A 15,471-nucleotide genomic window follows, 5' to 3' on the forward strand; every position below is an offset into this window, starting at 1 on the left:
ACACCGTCCTTCTTGGCTTTCTTTTGGAGCAAACACAGCTCAAGCTCGAAGCCTCCAGTCTTTGCCAGCAATCATTTACAGATTACTGCGAGCTGCAGTCTTCTCCTTTTGGGTATTTTCTTCTACCTTTGAGGTTTGTTTTCATATTATTTTCTGAGGGTTGTTGGTGGTCTCCCTTCCCCTGTTCTGTGCAGGTTGGAGTTTGACACTTTTAAAGGAGGGACTTTCTAATGCAGCTCCTCTCCCAGCCTTCCCTCCTCCCCTTGTCCCTCACCCCCATATGGAGAGACAGACACACGCATTAAAAGCAGTTCACAACCTTTAGAATTCAGAATAATCTTTCTCCCCCCCCCCCCCCCCCCCTTCTGTTCTTTAAATCTATTAGAATTGATAGACTTAAACACAGAAGCTGTGCTTGAAATGCACTGATCTAAAGCAAGGCTGCTATTATGGAGGAATAATAAAGAGTCTAATCATGCAAAGCCAGATGTAACCCTTTGGATGTTTAAAAGGGGAGAAGGTGTCTATATAGTTCCATTAAATCAATTTATTTTTTTTTTTTACTACATAAAAAATAAATGGTAAAGCATCCTCCAGATTACTATGGTGATCTGAAAAGTTCTGTGACTGCTGATAGTGTGTATTCACTTAGGAAAATCGAGTTTATTGGCTTCTTTTGTGTTTCTGTAATACTTTTTGACATTGATTTTCCTCTATTTAAATATTGCTTTGGCATTTTTTCCCCTTCTAAATATTTTCCATTCCTACTGCAAATGACTGTAACCTCTCCTTGAGCTCCACCAATTCATTAGGATTTCTGGAAATTCCTGGAAATTTAATTCCAGTGAGGAATTAAAATTCTTTGGGGGGAAAAAAGCAAAACAGTGTCTTCTCTAGTGTTCAGTCAGAACCAAACTACCCCAATTGGTAGATACTTCCACTTTGATATTTATATCACAGGCATATGCTGCTAGTTTCCCTCTGCCACCAGCTCTCTCTCTCTCTCACACACACAAAAAGAAAAAAAAAAAAGAAAAAAGAAAAAAAAAGAATAAAAGAAAAAAAAAAGAAAAAAAAGAACTTAAGATCAGCCCTTGTATGTTAAAAGAAGCAGTAATATGATGGTCACGAAGAGATTTGGGAAGAGATTTGGGAGATCTGGTAGCATGAGACGCGCTGGTGGAAACATAATAAGGAGTATTATAAGACATAATAACTTACAAACTTTTAAGCCTTCCAATAGCTCCTTCTTTGCTGAGATAAAAACTTGAGCTGTGCCCAAACCATTTCAGGCTCCCTGTTCTGCTGGAGGCTGGGTCTGGGCAGCCTGAACCCCCCTGGCCGGCTGCACAAAGGCAGCTCAGTCTTGCCCTGGCCACAAGGTGACCCCGAGGCTTCCCACCGCCCAAAAAAAAGAGAATGTGACCATTTTTCCTGCCAGACAGCAGCCAGCTGATAGCGGTCAAACAGAAACAACCAGTTTTAAGTGACCCTGATACAAAATGCCTCCTTTGCTCCAAGGCCAGAGCATCGTTGACCCCTCATTTGGGAGGAGCTCTGAGACATCTCCTGCCTCCTCCCGCCCTGGGCAGGTGAAGCTCAGCCAGGGGCTCTGTCTGCTCATCAGTTCATCAAGTTCGGACTCTGGAATTTTACATCCTCCCCTAGGCAATGCTTCCAACAGTTTGGCTTTGTCTCAGTGAGGAAAAACACACCAGGGACAGCTGCTGGTGGGGCTGCAGGTGCAGATGGAGGACAGCTGGGGGTTACAAATGTTCCACCTCTCCCTGAAAAAGTTCTGCAGAGATAAGGCTTCTATCCAGCTCTGGAAACTCTGGGCCCTATATTTGTTTAACTACAGGAGGTGGGCAAGATGCTTGTAATGGAAAATTAAATTCAGTTGTTTCTTTGTGGAATGGAGAAAACAATTTTTTTTTTTTTTTTTTTTTTTTTTTTTTTTTTTAGCATGGAAAGCAAATAAAAACAGATTGGCCAATGTCTCTTTTATTCCTCCCAACAGTTTGTAAACCACTGAAACCACTGTTACAGATGTTAATCCCTTGTTTGAGGCTGGGGAGGACACCAGTGGCTGCAGAACACTGCCTTTTCTCTTTCCTCTCTACCCTATTGCCACATTTGCTGGTTTTAGAGTTACACTCACCTATTTTCCCATGCAAACTTCTCACTTAATATTTCATATCGTGCAAATGTATTGATGACCAGGCTCAGATTAAGAAAGGCTTCAAAGACAGCAAAAATCAAAATACCCTGACACATTGACAAGCCAAGTTTGTGTCCTTGTCACATCCTGTTGCAGGTCAAGGTGAGAAGGGGGCAGATGTTCTGTCTTTATACCCCACTGCACCAATATGCTCAGTGCCTCACTTTGTTCATCCCAAAATTCCACAAACTATGTCTATTTCAAGGATTTTTATCTCTAACAAGTACATCTTATACTTTCCATAGATACATTTTTCACTGTCTTCCCACAGAAAATGCTCCATTATTTCTGCCAACATATCCACATGAAAACTATACTGCAGGAGTAAATATACTTGTTCCTTTCCCTTTTGCACTTCTTGTGGTTATTTCTATTTTTTTAATCTCAAATTCTTGTGTCTGGAAAGAAAGATATGTCTCCATTTTGGAGGGCCTTGATGGCATTTTGCCAGCTTTTCCTACAAGCCTGAGGACAGCAACTATGAGCCTTCTAAAAATAAAACTACGAGATCAAGTTTAGCACAGAGGAACTTGCAACAGGCAATGGATTTTCCAAAACAGCCTCACGTGTTTCATACAGCATGTAGCTATAGTAGGAGAAAACAAATAAAACAGAAACAGAAACTCACTGTAAAATTATTTTAACTCTTGTGCTTAGATAGCAGACTCCAGCCCAGCTTTTAGCCAAATGTTTCTTCTCCTAGGGCTGGGGACTTTGTATTCAAAACTTTTATTTTTATGCTTTGAGTAAAGAAATTTCCTATGATCTTCAGCTTGTTTGCCAGGAAACCACCAGCACATCTGTGAAATATTACTTAAGCAAATTTATTACTGCTAGCCAGAAGGCAACAACCCTAAAATTGTTCTCTACCTGCTGAAATCCAGCCTATTGTGGAATTTGTGTCTTTCATGCCATGACACGTTCCCCCACTGAGAACTTGCTGGTTCTCAGTTAACATGATAAAGAAGTAGAAGCTCTCCAAGATTTTGAGTTGTGCTAAAATAAATATATATATATACTTTTGAAAACAGCATTCCTGTATACACACATACACAAAAGGATCTCTAAGCAATGTCATCATCCTTAGTTTAGACAGCTGTGGAGTCAAAAAAGTTCCAGATCAGCTAGCTACAAACATTTGAAGGTCAAGTACAGGACAAAGCGTTTAAAAAAGCAAAAGCAGTTTTGGCTACTGAGCAATAGAAAGATGATTTTATGTCATGAGATTTTTTTTTTTCCCCCCCAGCTCTTTCTTTACCAGAGTCCTATTGGACTGAGAACTTCATAGTGTTGGGCAGGATAATGAACCAAGTATAGTAAGCAGTTTGGGTTCGTTATTTAATCTCCTTTCAAGGCTGTTATCTCACTCAAAATATTTTAGGAGCCAGGGAAGGTCTGCCAGAGTCAGGGTGCCCAGCAGCCTGGTTATCAGGCAATAATAGAGAAATAAATAACCTTCTAGAATCTTCCCAACACATATTCTCTGTTGCTGTTTCGAACAAAGCAATTTTAAGTTATTTGAAAGAAATCTTGGTCTTTTACCAGGAAAACCTCACTCTCCCTGGGGAGCCTGCTGTTAAACAAAAGCTCAGCTATTAAAGAAGCGGCCTCCAACTTCAGGGCTGCTGTTGGGGGCTGATAAAGGCTCTTCTCCAGACTGCCTCATGCTGTCCCTCCCCATCAGCCTTGCCACCCCCCTGCCTCTCCTCCCAGTCCCTGATGCCTCGCCTTTTAAGCAATGGAGTGACTAATTGAAAATGCATTCCAGTGCTTTACAAGCAGCTTTTTCTTTCCTGCTGACCAGCCAAATGTTTTAAAGTTGGCAAGATGCTGCTTTAACTTGGGAACACGAGCACTTGTTCACGGCCTGGATGTGTGAAAAAAATCTGGCTGAATTTAATAATTCTGATGGAAAAAAATAATTAAATATCCTACTCCTAGAACTGGTGTGTAAGTAAGTCCAAGTATTATTAAAAATTTTTAAAGCTAGTCCATTCTTTCTTTGTGAAATACACAATTTGGGAGACAAGAAATTTTAAGTCCCAAGTCTAAGAAATTCCTAAATTCATGCACTGATGCTTGTACAGAACCAGAGGAAAATCAGCCACAAGCAGGCATAAATCCAGCTGACAATTACCCTCTGGGAATTGGGAACTGCAACCAAAACACCCCGGAGACAGCAATCGCTGTCTCACTGCAGGTCAATGGCCAGCTGGGCTGGGATTCAGCACATCTTATCACACTCTGTAACTTAGAAGTTGGCTTCATCCAGCAGCTGCAGAGATTGAGGGGTTTTGTTTCCTCGCTGATTGTACAAAGCCTACACTTTAACAGTTAATCATTAATCTTAAATTGCATAAATGTGTCTCATACTTATCGACTTCTCACTTTTACAGTCTGCAGAGACAAAATTTCAAGAGATGGCATTTTTTTTAAAAATTCCTGATTGTGTTTTTAATGGATTTTCAAGTACTTTCAGGTTTTGCTCATGACAACTGCTGCAATAAAAAGCCTCATGAACAAAGATGTGTTTTGTGTCTATTCACCTAGCAGAAAATCACTATTACGACATACTTCATTATGAGAGAAATGCTTTCCAGCCTCTCTGAAGAGACAGTGATGCCCAAACTCCCATCAGCCTAATTGTTTTTAAGGTGTTTGCAGTTCACTTTAAACACCATACGAGCCAGATATTTAAGTCCTTGTGCTGAATTTCTCTTTCCTGGCCAGCGGGAAGGTTTCTTTGCTCTGCAGCACTGGCGGAGCGAGAACACTTCTGTAGTCTGAGGCAGGGCTCGCCCTTCCTCACCCAGCAGACGGAATGAAAGAGAAGAAAAGCTCCTTGTATTTGCCAGACATGTTCAAAAAGAGCTCCTTGCACACCCCAATCTGCTGCTTTCATTCCATTTGGCAGAGTCAGGGGTCAGATTTGGTGGAGAGGAGAAAAGCAGCAGTTAACTGTTCCGGCGCCACAGCACACTGAGGAGCCCACGCTGGCGCTGTCTGCCCTTTCATTTCCATTCTTTCGGTGGCAGGTCATACAGTGAACACCAAGAGGTCCTTATGAAGCCTTATGAAAAGGTTATTGTTCAGGCTGCCTTCATAACACAGCCCAGAAAATAAAAACTTTGGTGATGACCTTAATAAGTGCTTTGTTGCGAAGGCCGTGTTTTCACATGGACCACAGCTGCATTTGTGCAGCCCCAATGCCATCTCATGCAGCGTTGGAGAATAAATCTAAGGTAATTAATTTATGCTGAATGCATACTGTAAAATGTTTGGGAAACCATTTCCAAAGAGACAAAAGAAAATTAGTGGCTCCACATCCATATCTGTTTTTTAATAGACTCTTAGAATATTTACCTCTGGTTTTCTATCCATCACAGAAATTCACGGAATAGGATAATTATTGGTAAGGGACTAGGTGGAGATGTTCAGTTAATTCCTCTCTCTGTCTTCTTGACATTGAGAAAACTGGTTTTTTAATCTGTGCCCTACTTTCCCATCTGGGAGGGACAGACACCACCCTAGCAATCTACAGAGCAGAACACTAGGAACTTAATAGAAGACACAGAAATTGGCAGCTTTATGAAATTCCCTTCTTTCCAAGACTGTTTTAAGTATAAATCAACTGAAATACTAGTTCGTCATTCAGTGTAAAAGAACATGATCTGTTGAGACAGATGGCTTCTACCACTTCAAAAATTAAAGAGTTGCTGTAGCAAAGTAAGGAACCCCTGAAGCTTTAAATAAGTGATCTATACCATACCCCTTAGAAAGAAAATGATTTAAAAGCTCCAAAGTCCTAGAGGGAAATAAGGGGGGAAAAAGCAGCAAAAGGGAATAATTATTCAGTTAAGAAAGTGGTGAAATAAATGGTCCATTTCTGATATTCATGTTTATTAAAGTACACTCAGGCACATGATTTTGAAGTGTCAACCACAAACACCTATTTTATGCACTGAGCTTATATCTGTTAAACAGAGAGAGAGGTACAAGGTCCCTTGTGTGCTTTGCCATTGACCTAAACATGGTGACATGTGAGTAGGGAAGGAGTAAATGCTTCAGAAGCCAGAGCAACCCTATACATATTTCATGTAAAGGCATGGAGGAGCACCCTTTTAGCCTGAGTTTACCCTGATGCTGGTCGGGATTCAGGATTTGCTGTACTCACTAGAAATAAAACTGTTTCATTTTCCCTTCCCATTACAAAGGCTGGGAAGAGCTGACAAAACAGGAGGGCAACTTTTTGCTGTAACAGCTGGCAGGAGATTTTTATAAACACAAAAACCAATTAAGTGTCCTGATTCTGGGCATGTAACTCCCCTGGAGCCTTTGTTTAGAAGTGCTTATCTGCTTGCATAGGCACAAGCATCCAAAAATCCATGTACAGGTGTGTGTGTGTGTGTATCCAAACAAAGCACCACAGAGTGCACTGAAATGAGCTGTTGCTCTCCTGAGGAAAAACCCAACATGTTATCCCTGTGGAAACAGTACTGGAGAGAGTTTCATAACAGTATTACTTCATCAATAGAAGGCTGGCATTAAATTCAGTTCTAAAGGACAGTTTATCCATAGAAAAAGTTCACTCTAAAGGTCCTAATTCAGGGAAAGGGAGAGAAAGCTTTTTTTTCCTTAGGTATTGAATGCAGCTGTTTACATTTATTACCTAAAGGAACTTCTTTAATTTCTGAAAAAGCAGTACCACACTTTTTTTTCTTTTTTCTGAGGACCATTCATTTTATAAAGGAGCATCACCTAAACATACATATATTCATTCATTCATTCATTCATTCATTCATTCATTCATTCATTCATTCATTCATTCATTCCCATGTTGATGATTCCATTGCTTCCTACATCTGTTCATAAAAGTCTTGTACCCTATTGTAGCCCAGGTTAAATTATTTATATACAACAGGTCACAGTCACATACATAATTTGTTTACAGGAAATACTTTCTTTCCATTCAAAAATACTCAAAGTCTCATGCCACACTTCTCTCTCTTGCTGACCTCATTTACACAAGCCCAAGCACGTTGGTGATTTTTCTCCCAGACAGGGCCTAGGCTGTGATTCCAATAAAGAGAAGCACAGGTCCCCATGTTGAAAATAAAACATTTTTATTGCTTTCTAAACCTGGGGCATAAACATTCATTGCTTCATCTGACAAAATACAACCAATAAAGACTGCAAAAAGAGTGAGATTAATAGAAGCAGCTTTCTAGAACATTGCACTACCCTCTAGACACTGGAAGTCTTGAAAATTGCACATCGTAAAGTTTGGCTTGTAGAAAAACAAGGAAAATACCCTTTCCTCATTTGGGTGTTCAACCTAAGCAAATCCACACTTCTCTGGAAGCTGCAGGACCTATTACAGGCCGAGTCCCTCAAGTCTGGACTGGGTTTGTTGCTAATAATTCATGGGGTGTCCTTGGGAAGCTTCCTTCATTTCAAAGGCTCCTGTTATATTGGGCAAGCAGAGGTTGGTAGATCATAAAATCATAGAATGCCTTGGGTTGGAAGAGGTCCTAAAGGTCATTTTATCCCTGCCATGGGCAGGGAACCTTCCACCAGAACAGGTTACCCCACTCAGAGCCCCATCCAACCTGGCCTTGGACACTTCCAGGGATGGGGCAGCCTCAGCTTCTCTGCTCACCCTGTGCCAGGGCCTCACCACCCTTTACAGTAAAAAATTTCTACCAACATCCAATCTAATTCTACCTCTTTCACTTCCCATCTTACATTTCACTGCTCCCCCATCTGACAGAAATCGAGAGGACTGAACTACAAATTGGCTCTGTTGCTCAACAGCTGGGAAGGAGCTCAGTCTCTGCCTGAGGAAACCAGGAGGGGAAGATAGTGCTGCTTTTCATGTAGATTCTTCAGGTAATTTATATTTCTCTTTTAATTTGTAGCTTGTGTGCAAATGAGAAATTCCTGCTGTTGCTGATTATTCCTTACCCAGTAGTTTGAGAAAGCTTTTTCCCCTTGCAGAAAGAGGTGTCTAGTCACTAACCAGGCTGCTTTGAATACCCCCAAGACTTCTTTTTTTTTTTGTTTTTTTCTTTTAGTTACTATCTCCTTAAGAAATAAGCAGCCTTCTCTTCAGATTATGGATGCTGAATCTAAAATTCATGTTCATTTCATGATGCCGATTGTGAATTCAGGCTTCATGTTGTCCTTTATAGATATCACAGCCTGGCACAACACTGGGCCTAACACTTCTCCCAAAACACAATTGCCTGTGGGCTGTTTGGGATATTAATTGGCCTGTGTTCATCCCAGTTAACCTGTGCTCTATTGGTCAAGAACAGCCACAATCCTCCCTAGACTGCCAAGGGATGTAAAATACGAAGCCTTGAGTACCATTTTCCCATTGAAATGCCACAAAAAAATGGGATTTTTAAAGAAAAAAATATGGGTTATAAAAAAATAAAAGGGTTATATTTCTTACATTCTTATTGGTCAAATATTTTTTGGCCAAAATTTTGTATCTTTTCTTATATTTCCCCTTTGGCTGACAGATTGAGCAGCCTGTGCATATGTGGGGCAGCCCAGCTGCCTTTTTCTGAATTAGTATAACCTTAACCATGGCCATGGCAGGGCAAATAAAAATTCCTCTTCAGGGCAGATTAACCCAATCTACATATTTAAGACAATCCATTCCCAATAAATGTTTCTAGATATCTAAATTTCTAAGAACTTGATACAATTTTCATTATCCTTGTGTGATATGATCAAATATTTGCTCGTATTCTTCTATGTTTCAAATATAAATCTAAAATATCTGTCACCCAGGATCTAGAGAAACCCATTGCCCACCTCCATTTCTCTTGAAAACTATTGAAAACTTTCCCTCTGGATAGGGATGACCTATACGAAGAGTTCATGTATAGAAGGAAGCATGAAACTACTCTAAAAGAAATTGTTTTAACAGAGTGTTCATCCCATCATGGAGAAACAGTGCCATTTTTTATCCTTATCTGTATATACTGAATATTTTTCAGTTCTTGCTGAAACAAAAGCCCGCTCCCCATCTCCCATCTGGCCCCTCTGCCTCACCATCAAAGGTGAAAATAATTTTTATGAATCGCTCAAACTGATATTCCAAACTCTTGTATGAGCAAAATTGTAATGAGAAGCTATCCTGACCTTGGTGTCGGGACAGCTTTTGGACCCCTGGAATGGAAAAGCAGCACTTGAACGTTAATGTAGCACAGAATCTTTACTTCTGCTGTAAAACCTGGCACAAGACTGGAGGAGAAGTAGCTGCAACTTCATCAGCCACCCAGTTTGGCAGAAAGGAGAGCTTTACCAAGATCAGTGAAGTGTTTTGGATCAGGGTTTATTCTGTAGGTCTGCTCAGAGGAGAGAAAAGGGAAGGTGCTCTCCCCTCTTCAAGCACTGGATGTGAATTTACTGAGAGCTATCATCTAAAGCTGAGGGACTAAATTCAGTGTGTATGGACACTCTCTGAAAGTCTGCCAAAGGCTTCAGAAACAGGAACATAAATTGAAGGTGAACAAAACTGCAATTGAGTCTATCTCCAGCAAATATAATTAAGAAAATAGCCTAGTGAATGAAAAATACATTGGACTTTTAGAAATCATACCATTTTCAATAATACAAGAAAAGGGATCCTAAAGGCAGGAATTCCCAAATTAAATAGTGATAGAAGAACCACTTTGAAGTAAATAGGCTATCCCAGAGCCAAAGACTATTCCTGCCTTACAAGCAACAACAACAACAAGCATTATTGCCAGTATGTGGCAATAATGTTCACAGTCCCCTGGGCTACAGCACTGCTGTTTGCTCCTGGCACACCTTCAGCTTTTCCCACTTGGTTTTAGTCCTGACAGCCACCCCCTGCTCTGCCTCTGGCTTCTCCACTACAACCTGATATATTTCATAAATTTTCATTTTTGCCTATTCCTCCTTTTCCCACCTCATTTTTTTCTTGCTCTATCTCTATTTATCTAAAATTTCTGTCCACACTACTGGGACAGCATAAGCTTCCAGCCAAGAGTATTCCTCTTTCCTCACTGTGGAATTATGATAATCTAATAAACCATGAATGAAGAACTGCCTGTTTTCCAATCAGTTTCATTCAGAATTCTTCTCCTTTGGAAAATTATCTCTTTGAAAGCACCAGTATGTGAATGACTAGCAGGTATGTATCAGTTTGCAGTACTGAATGTAATCTTGTCATGATCATTCATCCTTAGGCAACGCAGTCCAGGGACAAATCCATCTTTATCCAACATAATGAAGTCCAGGAGAGACTTTGTTTGCATCAAGACAATATAATTTATGTTTGAAACCTAAAAACCCCAAACAAATCATCGTCTATTATTTGCTACCAAGTGCATGGATACAGTAGCCTTGACTCAGAAAGTGGAATAATTGAATCCCAGAAGGAGCTGGGTTGGAAGGGACCTTAAAGATCATCACATACCAACCCTGCCAGCCTGGACAGGGATATCTTTCAGCAGATTTCTCAGTCTCAAATCCCACCTCCCTGGAACACTTCTGGGGATGGGGTCACCTCCCATCACTCCTCGATTCTCCTCCATGTGTTACTGACTGGAATAACACATCCTGGGGTTGGATTTGTGTCTCCTGCTTGAAATAGTTGAGTGGAGTGAGCTGGTTTTGGCCCAAATCAGCACGGGGAGACACCTTTGTGCCACCAGCTCACATCCCTGAGGGCTGTGCACTCTCAGTCCTGCCAGTGCAGATGCAGGCTGTGGGCTTAGTGCTTCTCCTGCCATCCATGGACCTTATTGACCTGCCCAGATCCTCACAGCACCAGCCTCTGGGCACTTCCTATTCCACTCACTCATTAATTCCACAAATTATCTCAATTTCAAGTACCCTTTTATGGCAAGTGTATTTTATGTTTTGCAGAGACGCATTTTTCAGATTTCTCTTTTTGAGCAACCTGGTGTGACCTCATGGCCATCCTAGCTTTGACTAGAGACCTTCTGAGATCCTCTCCCACCCCAGTCATCTTATGATCCAAAAATCCTCTCCGTTCCTTTTATTTTTTTCCCACTCCAGCCATATCCAACAAGATACCTGTATCAGATTTTTTAAATATAAATTCCCAGTTCCCTTGATTTTAATTCATGGTACAGAAAGGAGTTACCTCATGTAAGTAATAATATATTTTGTTGATGAGCTGGTAAAACTTTGAGTTTAGATTGCCTGGACCTTCACCTATACTTTAAAATCCTCTTGGCTGTTCCAGCTATGATTTGACTGAAATATGAGCACTGTGTGTATGGTTTACCAGCTGAGGATCAGTCTGTCAGTAGGGAGTGGGGGCAGACTGAGCTCCAATACATCTCAGCCAGGTAACATCTTTGACAGACCTGTAAATCAGGCCTTTTCCCAACATTCCTCAATCCCTGGAACCTCTGCTGTGCTGTGACTGTGGCCTGCCAGAGCCATCCTGACATGTCCTGCCTGTCACTCTCCGGCTTGCCACATTACTGAGATAACAGGGGGGGCAACATCTGCTCCCCTGCATCCTTCCGGGCCTCAAGGAGCAAGATGTGGCCATGAGATTATTAAAAAATAGGCAAAAAAAAAAAAAAAAAAAACAAAAAGGGAAACAACTGTGTAAGGCACACGTTGGGATCTTTTGAGGATTGTGCAGCAGCTGAGGCCGGGGGGATCTGGGGGATGAGTCGTTTCAGGCAGACACAAACTTTCCCCAGCACTTCCCCACCTTACATGAAAGGAAAGGCAGCCGCAGCCAGACCATCTGGCCAGCTCAGTGGGAGCAGAGCCTGCAGAGAGGATGGGGCCGCCCGCGATGCCGAGCTGGGAACAAAGCAAAACAACTTTGCTCTGCAGCCCTTGCCCAGCTCACTCACCAGCAGCCATCAGCTGATTTACACCAACCAGCACTTGCAGCAATTAACCCTTATTATCGCCCTCCAAAGAAGAACAAAATACTATGAGAAGAATGATGTTAAATTAAAGCTGTGATAGAGTTTCAGAGTCATTGCCGCTGAAATCAAGGGAAATTTGCCACAGAGCACGCAGCATAGGTTGGAAAGTGCTGCAAGGATTTGTAGTGCCCTGCCGTTGTCACAGCACTATATATATGCACAAAGGGTTTAGAAGTTAAATTTGAAATAGAAATTCATAGGAGAGGCAACTAAACAAGCAGGCTAACATGTCACCAGAAAAAGCAGATGTGCAGAGCTTGACAATTTGTATGAAAATCCCAAGACAACTTCCTCGTTGATCAGATTTCTATTGCTACACAAATCTTCCTCTGTGCAGATTACTGTGAAGCAGTCAAAATTAGCATTTGTTCTTTTATTATTAGAATACAAAATTTCCAACTTTCATAGCTTCCTCAATTATCACTTCCATTAGCCCCATTACCCAATCTAACTATTCTTTTTCCTACAATGATTTTGGTTCTGAATTACCCTGCAGTAAAACATACAATGGAAAGAAACTGGCAATTGTTGTATAGAGCTACGCTATTTATTGAGGAATGTGTGAACCTTTCTCATACTAAATACAGGCTAAAAAGAGGAAAAATGGCTTAAATTTCTGTAAATGTTACCAAATATTTGGCCATACCTGTTCCCACATGAAATATATTCTCTCCCACATCCCAACATTTATTGCCTGTGAAGACTATTAAGGAAAGATTTATTCTAGTTGAATAAACTAGGCAGCAGCTAAGATAAAAACTGTTGGCTAAAACGATAAATTACTCTTTCTAAAATGACAAAGGACCTTTCCACACAGCTTAATAAATTGTAGAATTTCTGATATACAATTCCTGTATTCTGTTATTTCAAGCTTTACATGTAAGAAAAGGACTGTTTGTTTCATCAAAACCATGATGTGTACTTGATGCGTACTTAACCAGGTCTGTTAATTTTAACTTTTGACATTCAGGCTTTATGAATTATATCTGTATAATTTTGTAAATTGCACTGGAATGTGGCAACCATCACTGTTTCCCTCTTATGGATTGCTGCAGAAAGTGGCTGTGTCCACCTATACCCTTCCAAGTAGATTTGAAATCTTTTAAGTTAAAAATTAATGGTGGGAAAATTGCTATAGAAATAATAAAAAAAATTAGTTACCTCTGTAATGATCAGTATTAAAAGGGTTTTAAGGTACTAGAAAGTTTTGGAGTTTTAAAACAAAGAGAATGAAGGGGTCAGAAAAAACATTAGAAATAATTTCTGGGTTAAATAAATGTCATAGAAATGTATTTCTCAGAGAAAATATTAATGGCTTCATGTAAATTTTCTTTCCTTTTAACAGACATGTTAAGTTCTGATGTAACCACTAGTGGGTCTCTGCTGTTCAATATGCCAAGAAATAAAAGTTCAGCTATGTGCCATGACAGAGGCAAATTTCTGTTGTCTCTAATTTGGCAGAAATATAGGAAATGTAGATTTAGCATAAAAGCCTCACTGTGAAGCTAGACAAGGATACACCTCAAACCCTAATTAGTTTATTGATTAGGTCTAAAAAGATGGTGTCCTGTTAACAAAAAGGATGTGTTATCCATCCTTTGCCTGTTGCAGTGCTGTAGCAGTTCCAGCAAGTTTAGCATATACATTTATACTCTTGTCTCTACAGTCCATTTATAAACAAGTAGCTCAGAGGATTTAGCTAACCCCCATCTGGTGACTTGAGAAGCAGAAGTGCAAAAAATATCAAAGGAACAGAAATAAATATCATTTTAACTGGTCTCCATCTGGCAATTTTAATAATGGAAATGCAAAGTTGTAAAATATGCCAGCTATCCAGGCTTTGTGCAAAAAAAAGAAAAATTGTGCTTAAAAACATTTTACAAGTCAAGAAAGGTTAGATGAGAGTTTAACTGAGGGTCGACTAACTTCAATATCACAGAAATCTGGGTCACAGTTTACCCTAGCACAGAAAAAGCATATTTCCTCTTAAGTAATGGGACTTGCAGCACTTTCTTCTGGGTTGGAAACAGAGGCTGAACAAGGAGATTTCTAAAATACTTCCTTCTGCAACTGAAGATGTGACGTTAATTTGAAATTTTAAAACTCTTTTACATTCTTAAAAAGGTTTTCTTTTAGTGTTTGGTAGCTGAAAGGGTTAGGGTGGCTGAGGAAGGGCCAGATCTTGGGCTCATTTGAAAGAATAAAAGAGAACAAACCCTCACTGACTACTTTTAGTTGAATCCTACAAACCAGATTTTCATACTCCATTAGGAAACTTGGATGCTGGAATCATCAGTGCTCCAACACTTAATGAGATCTATTTTCAAAGTTAGTCTAAAACCTTTGCACAGCAGGTTTGGAATGATCATGGTTTGCATTTTTCTTTTTTTTTTTTCCTTCTTCCCACTTCTCACTTTTGTTTTGTTTCACTTTGAATACTTCACAGTGTTTGTATTTTGAAAGCTGGCCTATTTTCCCTCACAAAGCAGATTCAGTTTGCGGTGTAAATGCTAAATCAGCATGTGTCAAACTTGTTAAACCTTTTTTATGCCAGGCCTTGAAGGACCTGATAAAATAAAGCTGTAAAGATATACATTTTAATAAAACATTATTCATGCACTGTTAGTCCACAAAATATTCTCATGTACTATATAGAAATGAAAAGCAGCATTTCTCTGGCCTAAAGCTAACTTTTTATTACTCCCTTGGTAATTTTTCCTCCTTTAATACTACTTTATTTATTTATTTTACGATAAGCCTTCAGAAAAGGGGGTGGCATTTTTCTCAACACTTTTGCATGGTTTTTTTTTTTCCCCCCTGACCTTTTACATCATCTATAGAATAATTTAATAGGGATGTGGAAAGCAGGCAGAGTAACTGCTGGAAGCAATATGTGCTGATCAAAACCCAGAGAGAGCAGCTCTGTCGAGTGTGGTTGCATGGTTCAGACACTGGCTTGGGAGTCACGAGATCTGGGTTTCCTTCCTTAATCTGCCTGACCTCTCTGAGTGATACCAGCTCTCTGTTTGCTCAGCAGGAATGATAATATTTACATTCTCTCATTCTTTTGTCTATTAAAATGATAGGTGACTTGAGAATCCTACTGTCTCTCGTAGTGTTCTGACACGGTGCAGTTATTCCAAATGTTTTCAGGTGTTACCATCAGGTAAAAATGCACAAGAGGGACCCAAGCATCCTGTCCTCATGTGTGACTGCACCCCTGCAAGTCTGAGGAGAAAGCCCTGAGACAGGGAGGGCTCCAGTGCTGGCCTGTAGGCAAAGCCAAAC

At 40.2% G+C, this 15,471-nt stretch overlaps 1 protein-coding gene across 1 annotated transcript in view; it reads right to left on the reverse strand.

The window, feature by feature from the left end:
- Positions 1 to 15,471, reverse strand: part of CELF2 (CUGBP Elav-like family member 2) — a 548,030-nt gene that overhangs the window by 374,538 nt on the left and 158,021 nt on the right. The window lies entirely within an intron of this gene.

The sequence above is a fragment of the Ammospiza caudacuta genome, chromosome 5, assembly GCF_027887145.1.
Source record: "Ammospiza caudacuta isolate bAmmCau1 chromosome 5, bAmmCau1.pri, whole genome shotgun sequence".
NCBI classification, from domain to species: domain Eukaryota; kingdom Metazoa; phylum Chordata; class Aves; order Passeriformes; family Passerellidae; genus Ammospiza; species Ammospiza caudacuta.